General features: G+C 43.3%; 1 long non-coding RNA gene and 2 pseudogenes across 1 annotated transcript; 2 read left to right on the top strand and 1 right to left on the bottom strand.

Annotated features, from left to right (window-relative positions):
- Positions 5,713 to 6,863, top strand: Gm18783 (predicted gene, 18783; annotated as a pseudogene).
- The window catches only part of Gm17177 (predicted gene 17177), a 36,886-nt pseudogene continuing 29,905 nt past the window's right edge, over positions 7,852 to 14,832 (bottom strand).
- On the top strand, positions 10,868 to 14,225 carry Gm46400. The gene is made up of 3 exons (XR_001780854.1): positions 10,868 to 11,755; positions 12,262 to 12,595; positions 13,870 to 14,225. It is a non-coding gene; the product is annotated as a predicted gene, 46400 (long non-coding RNA).

Raw genomic sequence — 14,832 nt, 5'->3', positions numbered from 1 at the left:
AAATAACCCATTCCATTTAGATTTTTCAACTTTCTACAGTACAGGCTTTGGCAGTAAGACCTAATGATTCTTTGAATGTCCTCAGTGTCCACTGTTATGTCTCCTGTTCCATTTCTGATTTTGTAAATTTGGATATTGAGTCTCTGCCTTTCAGTTAGTTTGGCAAAACATTTGTTTATCCTGTTGAGTTTCTCAAGAACTGGCTCTTGGTTATACTGATCATTTGTATTGTTCTCTTTGCATCAAATTGACTGAATTCAGCGCTGAGTTTGTTCCCTGACATCACATCCTACCTACCTCTCCATGAGATGAGGCTTTGTCTCACCTTAGGAAATGCAAAATCCAATACAAACATCAGAATCTTGCTGATCTGCACGGGTGAAATTCACACCACTGCCTCACTGAGAACAGCCACACTGGAAGGTTTCAGGGTGTGTTGAAGTAGTCCAGCATGTCAGTGTAACCTGCAAGGTGCCTGGCGACATTAGGAACAGAAATCTGGAGCATTCCTCACACAGCAGTTTTCACTATGGTCTTCAAAGTCTTCTTTTTTTTTTTTTTTTTTTTTTTTACAGAAATACTATGGGTTCACAGATGCACATACACACACAAACATGAAGACCAGAGGACTTCATGGGAGGATTGTTCTCTACCATGTGCATTCCAAGGAAGAAATTCAGGTTTTTAAGCTGGGAAGCAAGGATGAATACCTGCTAACCCAAGCCATCAGCTGATCATCTAAAGCAAAGAATTTCATAAGCTCTGTAACTGTATTTATGTTCTCTCTCTGTCTGTCTGTCTGTCTCTCTCTCTGTGTCTCTCTCATCTCTCTCTTTGTGTGTGTGTGTTTTATTCTCATTGTGTACATTTTCCCACACCAAGAATCACGTAAGAATTAATGAAAATACATAAGAAATGGAACCCAAGGAGGCACCTTCGGGGAAGGCTGGAGGTTAGAGTGACGTAAAAGCCCCTAAGGTGACTCTCCTTTTGTTGTAGGTTACACCTCAGACATAATTGGGTCCTTTGTTGTATTTTTCTTTCCCTATAGCCCTGCAGACTAGAATGGAACCTAGGGCATTGTGCATGTTAGGCAAATACTGTAAACCTTAATCACATCCCAGGTCTAGAAACCCATTCATCTACAATTATTACAGGGCAGGTGGAATCAAGACATTCAGCTGAGACACTGCTGACAATGTGGCCATCTCAAGACTGGTTGTCAAGAATGGCCGACAAAATGCTTCCAAGTCTGGGAATGTTTTGCAGCCTGGGAGATAAAATAAGACACTGTGGTCCACACTGCACATTAAGGACAGATTAGTCTGGTAAGGGCTGACATGAATTATTATTTCAGAAGTGCCAGTAGAAAAATCCAGGATAATGTATATATACATCTGGTAGCATTTACCAAACAAACAACACAATGTTGTGAGAACCCATATGTGGGTAGGCTTAGCAAAACCCAGGCCCCTTCCAGTTCTAAGATGGAGAAGGAGAACCAACCACTATAGTAGTATCTTGGCAGTGTGGGCTAAATCGAGTTTCACATACTTTCCAATGTGCTACAGATGACCCTTTCTCTGGCAGAATCTGTTCATAAAAACCATAGGACTGTGGCAGGGAATAATGAAAACCTCTACCCTGCGTCTCTAGTGCTGACCTTTAGAAAGCCCTGACCTGCCAGCAATTCTCTGTGGAAGCACGGGACTTAAAAAGCCCTGACCTGCCAGCAATTCTCTGTGGAAGCACGGGACTAATTCTTCTGCACATCAACTCTCTGACTCGTCTCCAGTCTGAGTCAGTTCCCTTCAGTAATAACCACACAGTCACCTGGAAGAAGTAAGTCCTCAATATACTCTTAGATCTGCTATGGCAAAAAGGGGAGCTTCAAATGTCCTTCCTCATTAGCAACAACAAAACACAGCAAGATGGTCAAGGAAACAGCATCTATCAAAAGCTATTTCCCAGCCTGACTTGGAAGGTTATTATATCTGTTGTGTGGTTATCACTGATGCTGTATTGCAAGCAAAACTGAGAACATGGAAATATTTTTATTTCCTCAGCAGCTATAGAGCAAAGACTGTATATTACTCCATATTTGGCCACAGAGTCATGAATGAATGTGTGTTGCAGAGTACTACATGTTAGGAGTAGGAGAATTCATGACAGCATGGATACAGTATGGCAGTGATTACATCATAAAGTGTGTGTCCATAGGTAAGCCACATTATCCACACACGAGATCATCGCCTTGTGTATCCCTAGGTGGCTATGACTTCACACATATAAAGAAGAGGATAGCTGGGTCTGGGTTTAGTCAGAGAAGATGCACCTAACCCTCAAGTGACTGGAGATCTCAGGGAGTTTAGAGGTCTGGTGGGGTGGGTGTGGGATTCTTGTGGACACAGGAGGGGCAAGGGAGGAGGTATAAGATGTGGAAGAGCCAGAGAGAAGACCAGGAAGGGAATAAAATTTGGAGTTTAAAATAAAAAACATAAATAAAACAAAAGCATAAAAGTGTTATTTTTCATGTGCTTCAGACTTGCTTTTCTTTCTAAGCAGAGTATGTTCGTCACCTTTCTGGATAGTCAGAATTAATAGGAGCTAGAAGGCCGAAAGCAAAGATAGCTATTATACCAGCATGAGTTCAGAACATCACCAAATTGGGACAAGGTGAGGAAGTAGGCCGTGGAGCCTGCTGACTGGAGGCTTGAGAGTCCCAGGCTTCCCTGTGCCTCACTCAGTCCTTACTCACCTCACAAGATGAGGACTTGCTCTTGGTCATATAGAGTAGAGCATTGATCACCGTGACCACTAGGTGGCGGAGTGCTGAGAGGTCAGGACTAACTCAGTGATGTGGGCAGATGGCTTGTTACCCTGCATTTTGGGTATGGTGTCAGAAAAGAAGAGTGGGTGGGCATAATCATGACTAACAGCTTCTCAGCGCCTTGTTCTAACTACAGCCTTGGACAAGTGGGTCCATAATACTGAGATTTTGTTTCCTTATCTGACAGTGATGCTAAGAATCCAGACCTCACATTGATATTGTTTAAGTGAGATGCTGAGCCTGCTGCCTAGCAGATGACAAGAGATCAATATTATTGCTTATTATAGTATAGACCAAGGGCCTTTAATGGGCCCTGTGGCTATGATGGTATGTATTCATGTAACAACAATGACAATTGTGTTAGTAGTAATAAAAAATAGTAAATGAAGAATCATTGGTAGGTTTTTCCCACCTTTAGTTTCAGTCCTGTCCAAGTGCAGAGGACCCAGCCTGTAGGATGACTGCTGTAGGTGGTTCAGATTCACAGTTGCTTAGCTGGCCCCTCTTGAGAAACAGTGTAAGCTGATTTTGGCTACTTAGGGTCCAAGGCGTGCATAGGTAGGTTAGCCTCTGCCAGTCACTTGCAGGGTAGTGACTGTCTAGTTGAATCCTTGTCCCTTGCACTGCACATGAAGCCTTTTCTTAGGATTGAATCAGGATGAACTTAGGGTAATTTGACCAAGAAGAGACTTTTATGAGATGTGCAGCAAATCCCTACTGTGACAGGTGGCTTTGTTATGAATACCTTCTTTATAACCATTATTGGAAATGCCCGAGTCACTTCTCCAACAGTAGGTCACACAGCATGGTAATTCATTTTATCTAGTCTTCCCTTCTGGTGTTAAAATTCCACGTAAAGAAGAAACTAGATCCTATGACATCTGTCCTCCTAAACTTGATCTGTGTGGGCTGGGGTTTTGTTTGGTTAATTTTTGTTAATTCTTTTGCTTTTTGAGGTTGTTTTGTTTTCAAGGGGAGTATGTATTCCACAGGACTGTGACTGTAGCTATTCCGAACACAAAAATTGTGTGTGTGTGTGTGTGTGTGTGTGTGTGTGTGTGTATGCTCATGTTTCACAATGCACAGGTGGAGAACAGAAAAACATTTTCAAGAGACAAGTTTCTCCTTCCACAGTGGATTCTAGTATCAAACTTGGGTAAGTCTTCAAGTTCTTCAAGTTTGTACTTTTACCATCTGATGGGCTTGACTTTAAATATTTTATTGAGATTTTCACTCACATGTTATTTGGGATATTAGCATTTCTTGATTGGTTTTTTAAAAAGTAGTAAGGAGCCAGACAGTGGTGGCACATGCCTTTAATCCCAGCACCCGGGAGGCAGAGGCAGGCAGATTTCTGAGTTCGAGGCCAGCCTGGTCTACAGAGTGAGTACCAGGACAGCCAGGTCTACACAGAGAAACCCTGTCTCAGAAAACAAAAACAAAACAAAAAACAAAAAACAAAAAAACAAAAAACAAAAAACAAAAAACAAAAAACAAAAACAAAAACAAAAACAAAAACAAAAACAAATCAAATCAAATCAAATCAAACCAAACCAAACCAAAACAAAAAACCCACAAACACAAAGCCTTTCTCCCAAATAAGTATGTCATTTAGCCTGTAACCAAGAAAACTTTTAGCTTGACCTCTATCCCACAGGAAGAAGAAAACCACAAAACTCTAAACCATACCCATCTTGATATTAAACAATTTAAAACAAGTAAAGAAAATCAAACAAATGCTATTTAAGCCTTAATAAATTTTGATTGATGTGTGTTATGTGTGCTTGTGAGTGCTATTTTTCTTTTTCTTGCACACACACACACACACACACATGCAGAGAGAGAGAGAGAGAGGTAAGGGAGAGGGAGAGAGATAGAGAGAGAGGGAGGGCAAAAGAGCAGGAATATTCTTTGAAGCAAGCTCAGGCATGACAGAAATCTCCTGTGGAGCAGGGCTTAAGGATTTTCAGTATGAACACAGACTGTGAAAGAGGGTCAGAGGGGCTTCCTCCCTTTATCCAGAAGTGGAATGGCTATTCTTGGTTATCAACTTGACTATATCTGGAAAGAACTACAGCCCAGAATTGGAGGGCTCACCTTTGATCCAGATCTTTAGCTGAAAGACACATGTTTCTGACCTGGATCTAGGTATGGAGATTAGGTCCAAGTCAGGTTGTACACACCTTTAAGATCAGGAGATGAAGACATGGTGATCAAGGTCAGCCTGCAATTAAACAAGTTCCAGATCCAGGCTTGGTGGGTGGGACACACCCTTAATCCTGGCCACGCCCTCTGCTGGAGACCTATATAAGGCCAGCAGAAGAAGCAAGATTCACTGTCCTTCACCTGCTTGCATTTCATTGCCAGCACTACTGCTGTAAAGCACTTCTACAGACAGTCAGCTGAAACAACTAGCCTAGTTGGGGCCAACAGGTGTGGCTGAGCAACTAGACTTGCTATTTGCAGCTGACTATTGTTGGAGAGTTGGGACTACAGACTGAAAGTCATCCCAATAAATTCCCTCAATATAGAGAAGACTGACCAATACTAGAAGATTGGATGTATACACATTTGTAGACAGGCAGTTTCTAACACAGTGAGAAGTACTTTAAGCCTGTACTTGGAAGGCATCCAAAGGAACTTTGCAATCTTGAGCTGATGACTATGGTCATAGGAGTACTTTCCCAGAGCTAGATTAATAGCTTCTCTGAAGTGCATTGATCATCTCTAGACTTGCATTTAGCTCTACGTTAAAACCCCTCCTTAGGGGATCTAGTGTGTTTTGGTCTGGCTTTGTTGTAGGGCCCAGTTGTTGAACGGTGTTGCTGGAGTTCAGTTGTGAGCCAGGGTTGCTCGCAAGCTTGTGCTCCCCTGCTGCATTCATGACATCGTCCACCTTGGCCGGGAAACAGCAGCACCTTCCTAAAGTAGCCCAGGTCAAAAACAAAGCTCCAGCCAAGGTGCAGATAACTGCAGAGCAGCTCTTAAGAGAAGCTAAAGAGAGAGAACTCGATCTCTTTGCACTCCACCTCACCAGAAGATCACAGATGAAGAAGAATTCAATGATTACAACACGGGAAAAGAAAGACTTTTGAAGATAACCTAAGACCAAAGAGGACTGCAACTGGATAAAATACGCACAATGGGAGGAAAGCCTGAAGGAACTTCAAAGGGCTCAATCCACATAGGAGCGAGCTTTAGATGTGGACTACCGAATTATTACACTCTGGCTGAAATCTCCAGAAATGGAGATGAAGAACCGCCATGTCAAGCATGCCTGAAACATCAGGGATGGTGCCATAACAACTCTGCCATGAGTCAACCAGTTCTGATACAAGTACACATGCATGGAGAAGATGTTGGGCAACGTTGCTGGTGCTCGGCAGGTGTTTGAGCGCTGGATAAATGGCAGCCTGAGGAGCAGGCCTATAACTCCTACATCAACTTGGAGCTAAGATACAAAGTGGTGGATTGGGCCTGCACTATTTATGAATGCTTTGTGCTCGTTGACCCTGCTATGAAGAACTGGTTCAAGTATTCTCGGTTTGAAGAGAAGCATGCTTCGTTTGCTCATGAGTGGAAAGTCTATGAGAGAGGGGTGGAGGTTTTGGGGGACGAGCATATGGACCAACACCTCTATGTGACCTTTGCTAAATTTGAGGAAAATCAGAAAGAATTTGAAAGGGTACAAGTTATCTACAGATATGCCCTGGATAGGATTTCCAAACAGGAGGCCCAAGAACTCTTGAAAAACTACATCATCTTTGAGAAGTTTGGTGACCGGAGGGTTGTAGAAGATAGCACGGTGCAAAAATGCAGATTCCAGTAGGAAGAAGAAGTGAAGGCTAATCCACACAATTATGACACATGGTTTCATTATTTATGCTTGGTGGAAAGTAAGGCAGAAGCTGACACTGTGCAGGAAGTCTATGAGAGAGCCATTGCCAATATGCCACCCATCTAGGAGAAGAGGCACTGGAAGCGCTACATCTACCTCTGGGTTAACTATGCACCATACGAAGAGCTGGAGGCTCTTCTCCTGGGAATATTCCATCTCCCAGGAGAAAATTTCATATATATCATTATATATATAATTGAAAGCCTGTTATCCTAGGACAATGAGTATGCGCAATCAGGCACTGTACCTGCATGTCTCCTGAGATTTCTCTACTCAACTGGATTGATCCTGTCCACCTAATACAGCACAGGCACTGGAAGGACAAAAGTCAGCTGCAGGAGTTGTGGAGATGCCTCACAGATTAGAGCATCTGCTGTTCTCTAGAAGACCCGCATGGTGCCTAACAATCATCTCCAGGAATGGTTGTGATTCCTTCTTCTGGCCTCTGAGGGAACTGCCCTCAGGAGGAGCCCCATACTGCAGGACACACAGTAGGAAAAACATCCATTCACATAAATGATAAACATAAGTCTAATCAGCAATAACAAAAAGATAGCAAGTTTATAGTCAAGGACAACCCCATCTATCAAAAGCTATTTCCCAGCATGACTTGGAAGGTCATTATATCTGCTGTGTGGTTGTCACTGATGCTGTACTGCAAGCAAAACTGAGGCATATGGCTCTGGCCCTCCTGATTTATTTTATATTCCTTTGTGAATGTTTTTATTTCCTCATCAGCTTTAGAGAAATTACTGCATATTACTCAGTATCTGGTCCACAGGGTCATAAATGAATGTGTGTTATAGAATACTATATGTTAGGAGTAAGAGAATTCATGACAGCAGGGATACAGTATGGCAGTGATTACATCATAAAGTGTGTGTCCATGGGGTAAGTGACATTATCCATACACAAAAGATCATCACCATCTATACACCTAGGTGGCTATGACTTTACTATGTAGCCCTGGCTGCCTAGAACTTACAGAGATCCATCTCTGGTTGTAAATCCTAGGTCTACAGCAGGGGATAGAACACCTGAATAAGGAAGATGGTTTCAAGAGTCACTACTTGCAAATCAATTTTTATTCATAAGAAATAGATTTTTTAAAAAGAACAAAAAACAGGTTTTAAAAGTTCAATTAATATAGAGGTAAAAGCAAAAAAAAAGAAAAAAGAAAAACAAGAACAAGCACATATAACTTCTAAATAACATAGCAACAACTCAAAGAACAAAAAGCAAAACTTCAACCAAAACTCTAACATGAAATTATTGTTCAGCTGCTTTCTCTTTCTGCACATTTAGCAGCACAGACCTACAGCCTGTTACTCCTCCTGGACACTTGGTGGCAGTGCAATAACCTCAGTTCTCTGCCAAGGGGAGTTGTCTGAAGAGAAAAGGGAATAACACCCTGAGTCAGCCATGGCTTCCTAGTTAGGGCCTATTCACCCTAAGGAAATGAACTCTATGGAAGAAGATTCATCCAAGGAAGATTGTGGATGCTGGGGATGGTGCTCAGCAGGGGGCTCTTGGGGTGGCAATTTATTCTGCAGGATGCTCTATTCTTGGGCTGTGGGCAATCCCAGCTCTCTTGAAGTTTCTGAGACCTGCAAGAGGAAGGCAATTACTAAGACACAGGCTTGGTGGGGACAGGCATGGCAGCTGTCAGGCTGATGCCTCCCATCACCTGAACTGTACTTGACAGTCAACATTAATATTTTCACTGAAATTATGGATGTTAAATCTGCAGACAGGGCAAAGTATTCAACAACAGTCACAAAACCATGGAGTGACAAAGATCAACTCAGGCTTCTATCAGTTCCAACCAAGAACATGGCAAAGGAAGAGACCTCAATGGATTACAAAAGGAAAGGAGACGGCCACATGCCACCCAGATCAATGATAATGAGAAGCACTCATTTGATATTTATACTTGGCTCTAATCCCTCCAAGGTGCATGTACCTGGGATGTCACATGATCTCTGCATGTCTCCTGTCTAAGGACCCAGAACTTACTCAAAGCTCTGCATAGCATTCCACCTATCATGAGGACATGCAAGAATGTGACATGTTATTCACCTGTCACCCTTAGTGGACTGCAGATTAAAGGAGAGTTGAAAGATACACTTGCCAGTGGCAACAATATCTCATAAGAGGCTAATTCAGTGTCTCACAAGAGGCTAACTTCCCAGAATACTTGTATGAAGACAGATCAATGAACAGCTACATTCCATGAGGTGGGTGGCTGCTTGGGAGTTTGGATCAGAAAGGTGGTGGGTGGAATCAAAGATGGATCTAATGTGCAAATAGTATCAGACAGTCATAGGCTGACCGAATTGTTTGTCCCTACCTGATGTTCTTGAGTCTCAAGGTTGCTGGTCTTCTCCTGTTCATCTTTACCACTCAGGTGCAAATCCACCAAATATTGATGAATGAGGGCCCAATCAGTCTGTACTTTCTTGCTCTCCTGCTTCAATATCACCAACTTCTTCTTTATAAGATTCTTCTCCATCAGGAGCCGGCTGTGCAGGTTACTGGAAACACACTCTGTATAGTAAGATCCTGCAGCCTCCTCCTCCCATTTCTACTTACAGGTCCCATTAACACGACCTGCATCCTGGTTCCCATGAAGACCTAATAACATCCATCTCAATACATGCATGACAACTGTACAAACAGCAAACAGCCATTTCAAGGAAGGAGAAAATTTTGCTGCAGTTCAAACACCAAAAAGGGTCCATGTTTCTCCAAAAGAAAGAGGGATCTCCATCTATCCATGACAGCCCATGCATTGGGGCAATACCAATTAGTAGGGTGCAAGTACAATCAGGGTAGGTCGGTAGAACCTAAGGGGGCATTCTATCCTTGTGTTACATCTCACTCAGCTCTGTAAAACCCTGCCTGAGCCCCAGAGGCCCAATACTGCATAATAGCCCTCTCATGGTCTGAATCACTTTCCTATCTAGAGGCTCTTGAGGATGTCTGGACAACACTGGGAGGGATGTCTTAGAGACTTAGGAAAACTGAGTCCAAAACATCCGAGGCACAGCGATGGCTAAAAACCAGAAGGGATAGACTCAGACCTGCAGACTCTCCAGTCCAGAAACAAAGGAAGGTAGAAATGACCATTTCACAAGTGGTGGCCTCCCTGACAAGAACTTACCGATAGACATTTATCTCCTTCTTGAGCTCCTGGTTGTTCTCTCGGGCCTCAGTGTACTCCATCTCTAAGTTGTGCAGAAATGACATAACCTCCTTTTCTTTCATCTTCAATTTTTCATAGAGCAGATTTTTGCCTGTGGTAGGTCCTGGCCCCAAGAAGAGAGAACTCCGTGAACATAGGCTTTTAGTAACACATGAACTGAGGATGGATCCTGGACTACTCCAACCATGGAAGTCACACTCTGCATTCTAAATGCTGGGATTTTCTTAACCTTGGGAAACTTGCTATCGTGGCCCCAGAACACCAGAAGCTAGGCGTCCAGATAGAGGGTGCCCTGGCTCCCTGTGTTCACTCAGTAGGGCTGGAAGGGCAGACTAACCAGGTATGTTCTCAAGAGCCTAAGCTACAAGTCTTTGCCCACCAGACACCTGTGATTGTATTTCCCCTGTTTTCATAAAAGGGATTCTAAATTCTGGATAACTAATACTATAGAGACAGATATTACACATAATTCTGGAGATGAGGCCAGACATCACCACAGCTTTATAATCTGCCCAAGGGATACAAATGAATGGACAATTGTGAGCACATAGCCAAAGTGTAGTGCTATTTAAAGTGGGAATTACCAGACCTCGGGACCCACATCACCTGGAAACTGTTAGGCAGGTAAATCCTCAGGAGAAAAACACAGACTGCTAGATTCCAAATTGTGGAGAATAATAAAAACATATAAAACCTATTCACAGCCAGGCGTGGTGGCGCACGCCTTTAATCCCAGCACTCGGAAGGCAAAGGCAGGTGGATTTCTGAGTTCGAGGCCAGCCTGGTCTACAAAGTGAGCTCCAGGACAGCCAGGGCTATACAGAGAACCCTGTCTCGAAAAACCAAAAAAAAAAAAAAAAACCTATTCACGTTTGTACATGTGCACACACACAGGCTCACAGACTTAGACCTATACACAAGATAGAGAAAGAGAAAGTGAGAGAATAAGAGAGAGAGAGACAGAGACAAAGAGAACACAATGAGAGGTAGAAGAAATATACACAACATTAGTGTTTCAGTGTTTAAGGCACACAGACAAAGAGGAACAGGCATGAACCTCAGGCCTTCTAATCAAGCACTGAGAAGAATCAAGATCTGAACTTCCTGAGTTACTTTTAGGCATATACAACTCTTCACATGGACAAGATATTTACATGTAATTCTAACCTATGAAACCAACTCTTAGAACAAGGTATCTGGAATTTACATCACCACAGAACTACTCAGGGTACCCTTGTCCTCTTGGAATACATTTTGCTTGGCTGTCATCTAAAGGATCATGCAATGTACCAACACTATGTAGTTCTGCTTGCTCAACATGACATGCAAAACCTGCCCGTGTTATGCATATCAGTAGTATTGTTCCACTGTGTCACTATGAACATGAATATTCTTTGAGTCTTTTTATGTGTGTCCCCTGCTGGACATGAGCCCTTGTTTTACTTAAGTACACATAAAAAGTAGACAAATGAGCCTTGTTTTACTTAAGTACACATAAAAAGTAGACAAATGATTAGTAAACATTACCAATTTTGCTAGTATTCAGACCTTCGTAAACCCCCTTCCTCCAGTAATGTGTGACTTTCATTTTACTCCACCCAACCATTTCCACCCTTCATGTTAGTGTGGACTGCAACTGCCTGTATTTATTAACAATCTGTTAAGTTAATTTTAGTATTAACAATCTGTTAAGAATATAAAGCTCTAAAAATGAGACTATAATTTCAATGTAAGTTCTCTCTCTCTCTCTTTTCCCACTTCCCTTCTCCTGCCTCGCTCTTTTTGTGAGTCTCGTCATACTGTGGCAGCTAATCTCCAAATGGTAGGTTGCTCAAGCTTCTCTCCTCATGCCCAGCCCCCTGAGTCTCCGGGACCTAAGACAGCACACCCACCCCACAATCTGGCTCCTGTTTCCTAAGAGTTTAGCCACTGCCAGCCTAGAAAGTCTATGAAAAAAAAAGTCCTAAATCGACAAATCTGGTTACTGAATCTCTCTTCTCCACACTGACAACTGAAGGCATAGGACCAGACATTTGCCAAACTGAATGGTGTTTCTCTCTCACATAGCATTCATTTCCACTGTGCAGAGCTAATCGTTCCTGGGAAAATGCTTAAGGAAGCCCTGCTCCAGGACCATGTGCATGGCTAGGCTTGTGAGAATGTTCCTACTCATACAACTCGACGGTCAAACTAATGTAGTCCAGGCAAATAAGACCAAATACACTTTTCCTTAAAAAAATTAAGGCATGTGTGTGTGTGTGTGAGAGAGAGAGAGAGAGATGGCAACCACACATCGCTTGATATTAACTACTATTTCTGTTCTTACAGAGACACTCATTTTTAGGTGTTATTCAAGTCTTCATGATAAAGGTAGGATGGAGAAAACTGTAATGACTGAAGCTTTTTGCCCCTTGCACATCTTCTGGAAAATACCTGTAATGTCGAAGATCAAGGACATTCTTCTCTGAGTAACCAACCTGTCACAACAGGGACTGAGACTGTAAAGACAAATCCTAGACCAGGCTTGTCTAGGAAGACTTCATAGCCCAGAGGATAATGCGAATGGAGTGAGGCTGGAGTTGTAAGCAGGCACCCAGGAAGTGCAGTGGAAACACAAAGGACTCATTAAATCGACTGGCTGAGTTAAAGCTCCTACAACCAGGTACCTATAATCTATGCATAACAAAGTAGGTTTGCAACCGAGAAACTCGCATTTACTTAGCACCTACTATGCATACTCTAAATCTACATGCCAGGCTCTCTTAATTAGCAACTCATCATTAGTGTGAGAATTATATTATTGTTTTCAAAGAATTTTAGAGCCTCTCTTGATTCCTTGGGCTTGGAGTTGGAGTTGGAGTTGGAGATGGAGATGGAGTTGGAGTTGGAGTTGGAGATGGAGTTGGAGTTGGAGTTGGAGTTGGAGTTGGAGTTGGAGATGGAGTTGGAGTTGGAGATGGAGTTGGAGTTGGAGTTGGAGTTGGAGAAACCCTAACACAAAGGACATAAACAAGCAGTCCCCAGTATTCCTCATCAGAGCTCCAGTTTGATATGCTCTCATTGTAAAGTTAGAGCCAGCAGAGGGAGTAAACTGCTTCGAAGACAAGCCTCAGGTAGATACAAAGGAAAGCAGGGTTTCCTATGTGGAGGAAGGAGAACATGTGTGTGTACAGACACATACTTCAAATATGAACGTGCGGTTCATGCTATAAAGACTCATTACATAGATACAGGACGGCAAGTTGTGATCACCAATCAGACTAAGGGATACTTCAGTAACTTCTGTCCTGGAGAGGAATCTAACTGGCATTGATAGGAGGAACTTCAGTAGTGCTAATTAGCCGGAGCTACCACCAAGAGCCTATTTCTTGTCAGAGATAAGCCTATACATACCAACCATAGTATATTTCTAGGATGGTGAGTGGATGCCACAACCTTGGAATTCCAAATCTTATGACTGATCTAAAATACCACCACCACCACCACCACCACCACCACCACCACCATCACCACCACCACAACCACCACCACCACCACCATCACCACCATCATCACTACCACTACCACCACCACCACCTCCACCATCACCACCACCTCAACCACCACCATCATCACTACCACTACCACCACCACCACCTCCACCATCACCACCACCACAACCACCACCACCATCACCACCATCATCACTACCACTACCACCACCACCACCTCCACCATCACCACCACCTCAACCACCACCACCATCACCACCATTATCACTACCACCACCACCACCTCCACCATTACCACCACCACCACCACCACCACCACAACAACAAATCACTTTCAAATAGAGCTTTGTGATTTCCCTCACAAGAGAAAAGCCTCACAAGAGAAAAGTATTTTGATCTGGGAGGTTAGTAATATGCTGTCACCACTGGTCTTTACTGTACACAGATGCAGGTGCTGTGGAGGCTGGAGGTGATCCAGGTGCCCTGGAGCTGGAGCAGCTATGAGCCACCTGATATGGATGGAAGTCCTCTTAAAGAGTACTTCGTTCAAATCTGCTGAGCTACCTCGCCAACCCTTTGACTGGACTTGTGCCCTTCTCAGCTGGCCTTCTCCTCCTCTTCCTCCTCCTCCTCTTCCTCTTCTCTTTCTTCCTTCTCCTCCTTTTTTATTTTTGCCATATTTGATTCACCTACCAAGCCATTAACCAATCAGGCGCAGTGCATGTCTCCTCAAACACACTCCGGCACTTAGTTCTCAAACCTAGGACAAAGCTCATGAGGCAACAGTGACTTAAAGTGAATTGAAAATTATAAATAAATATTTATTTTGTATAGTTCCAAGCTATCTTCTGTCTTTTTTTTTTCCATTTTTTATTAGGTATTTAGCTCATTTACATTTCCAATGCTATACCAAAAGACCCCCTTACCCACCCACCCCCACTCCCCTACCCACCCACTCCCCCCCTTTGGCCCTGGCGTTCCCCTGTACCGGGGCACACAAAGTCTGCGTGTCCAATGGGCCTCTCTTTCCAGTGATGGCCGACTAGGCCATCTTTTGATACATATGCAGCTAGAGTCAAGAGCTCAGGGGTACTGGTTAGTTCATAATGTTGTTCCACCTATAGGGTTGAAGATCCCTTTAGCTCCTTGGGTACTTTCTCTAGCTCCTCCATTGGGAGCCCTGTGATCCATCCATTAGCTGACTGTGAGCATCCACTTCTGTGTTTGCTAGGCCCCGGCATAGTCTCACAAGAGACAGCTACATCTGGGTCCTTTCAGTAAAATCTTGCTAGTGTATGCAATGGTGTCAGCATTTGGAAGCTGATTATGGGGTGGATCCCTGGATATGGCAGTCTCTACATGGTCCATCCTTTCATCTCAGCTCCATACTTTGTTTCTGTAACTCCTT

Source organism: Mus musculus, chromosome 13 (genome assembly GCF_000001635.26).
Source record: "Mus musculus strain C57BL/6J chromosome 13, GRCm38.p6 C57BL/6J".
Taxonomy (NCBI): Eukaryota; Metazoa; Chordata; class Mammalia; order Rodentia; family Muridae; genus Mus; species Mus musculus.
The sequence above is the reverse complement of the archived record's forward strand: the minus strand, read 5'-3'. Positions and strand labels throughout refer to the sequence as shown.